This window comes from Salvelinus namaycush, chromosome 26 (genome assembly GCF_016432855.1).
Source record: "Salvelinus namaycush isolate Seneca chromosome 26, SaNama_1.0, whole genome shotgun sequence".
Lineage (NCBI taxonomy): Eukaryota > Metazoa > Chordata > Actinopteri > Salmoniformes > Salmonidae > Salvelinus > Salvelinus namaycush.
In genome coordinates, this window is record NC_052332.1 from 36,681,826 (window position 1) to 36,684,550 (window position 2,725).

Below are 2,725 nucleotides of genomic sequence, written 5' to 3' on the forward strand. Positions count from 1 at the left end.
AACCTTTCCCCCTATTACCAACCTAACAATTACAGTCAACCTTTCCCCTATTACCAACCTAACAATTACAGTCAACCTTTCACCCTATTACCAACCTAACAATTACAGTCAACCTTTCCCATATGACCAACCTAACAATTACAGTCAACTTTCACCCTATTACCAACCTAACAATTACAGTCAACCTTTCACCCTATTACCAACCTAACAATTACAGTCAACCTTTCCCATATTACCAACCTAACAATTACAGTCAACCTTTCTCCCTATTACCAACCTAACAATTACAGTCAACCTTTCTCCCTATTACCAACCTAACAATTACAGTCAACCTTTCCCATATTACCAACCTAACAATTACAGTCAACCTTTCTCCCTATTACCAACCTAACAATTACAGTCAACCTTTCTCCTATTACCAACCTAACAATTACAGTCAACTTTCTCCCTATTACCAACCTAACAATTACAGTCAACCTTTCTCCTATTACCAACCTAACAATTACAGTCAACCTTTCCCCTATTACCAACCTAACAATTACAGTCAACCTTTCCCCTATTACCAACCTAACAATTACAGTCAACCTTTCCCCTATTACCAACCTAACAATTACAGTCAACCTTTCCCCTATTACCAACCTAACAAATACAGTCAACCTTTCCCCCTATTACCAACCTAACAATTACAGTCAACCTTTCTCCCTATGACCAACCTAACAATTACAGTCAACCTTTCCCATATTACCAACCTAACAATTACAGTCAACCTTTCCCCTATTACCAACCTAACAAATACAGTCAACCTTTCTCCCTATTACCAACCTAACAATTACAGTCAACCTTTCTCCTATTACCAACCTAACAATTACAGTCAACCTTTCCCATATGACCAACCTAACAATTACAGTCAACCTTTCCCCTATTACCAACCTAAAAATTACAGTCAACCTTTCTCCCTATTACCAACCTAACAATTACAGTCAACCTTTCTCCCTATTACCAACCTAACAATTACAGTCAACCTTTCTCCCTATTACCAACCTAACAATTACAGTCAACCTTTCTCCCTATTACCAACCTAACAATTACAGTCAACCTTTCCCCCTATTACCAACCTAACAATTACAGTCAACCTTTCCCCTATTACCAACCTAACAATTACAGTCAACCTTTCTCCCTATTACCAACCTAACAATTACAGTCAACCTTTCTCCCTATTACCAACCTAACAATTACAGTCAACCTTTCACCCTATTACCAACCTAACAATTACAGTCAACCTTTCCCCTATTACCAACCTAACAATTACAGTCAACCTTTCCCATATTACCAACCTAACAATTACAGTCAACCTTTCCCATATTACCAACCTAACAATTACAGTCAACCTTTCCCATATTACCAACCTAACAATTACAGTCAACCTTTCCCCTATTACCAACCTAACAATTATAGTCAACCTTTCTCCCTATTACCAACCTAACAATTACAGTCAACCTTTCACCCTATTACCAACCTAACAATTACAGTCAACCTTTCCCATATGACCAACCTAACAATTACAGTCAACCTTTCTCCCTATTACCAACCTAACAATTACAGTCAACCTTTCCCATATTACCAACCTAACAATTACAGTCAACCTTTCTCCCTATTACCAACCTAACAATTACAGTCAACCTTTCCCATATTACCAACCTAACAATTACAGTCAACCTTTCCCATATTACCAACCTAACAATTACAGTCAACCTTTCTCCCTATGACCAACCTAACAATTACAGTCAACCTTTCTCCCTATTACCAACCTAACAATTACAGTCAACCTTTCTCCTATTACCAACCTAACAATTACAGTCAACCTTTCTCCCTATTACCAACCTAACAATTACAGTCAACCTTTCTCCCTATTACCAACCTAACAATTACAGTCAACCTTTCCCCTATTACCAACCTAACAATTACAGTCAACCTTTCTCATATGACCAACCTAACAATTACAGTCAACCTTTCTCCCTATTACCAACCTAACAATTACAGTCAACCTTTCTCCTATTACCAACCTAACAATTACAGTCAACCTTTCTCCCTATTACCAACCTAACAATTACAGTCAACCTTTCACCCTATTACCAACCTAACAATTACAGTCAACCTTTTCCCATATTACCAACCTAACAATTACAGTCAACCTTTCACCCTATTACCAACCTAACAATTACAGTCAACCTTTCCCCTATTACCAACCTAACAATTACAGTCAACCTTTCCCATATTACCAACCTAACAATTACAGTCAACCTTTCTCCCTATTACCAACCTAACAATTACAGTCAACCTTTCTCCCTATTACCAACCTAACAATTACAGTCAACCTTTCCCATATTACCAACCTAACAATTACAGTCAACCTTTCTCCCTATTACCAACCTAACAATTACAGTCAACCTTTCTCCTATTACCAACCTAACAATTACAGTCAACTTTCTCCCTATTACCAACCTAACATTACAGTCAAACTTTCTCCTATTACCACCTAACATTACAGTCAACCTTTCCCTATTACCAACCTAACAATTAAGTCAACCTTTCCCCTATTACCAACCTAACAATTACAGTCAACCTTTCCCTATTACCAACCTAACAATTACAGTCAACCTTTCCCCTATTACCAACCTAAAAAATTACAGTCAACCTTTCCCCCCTATTACCAACCTAACAATTA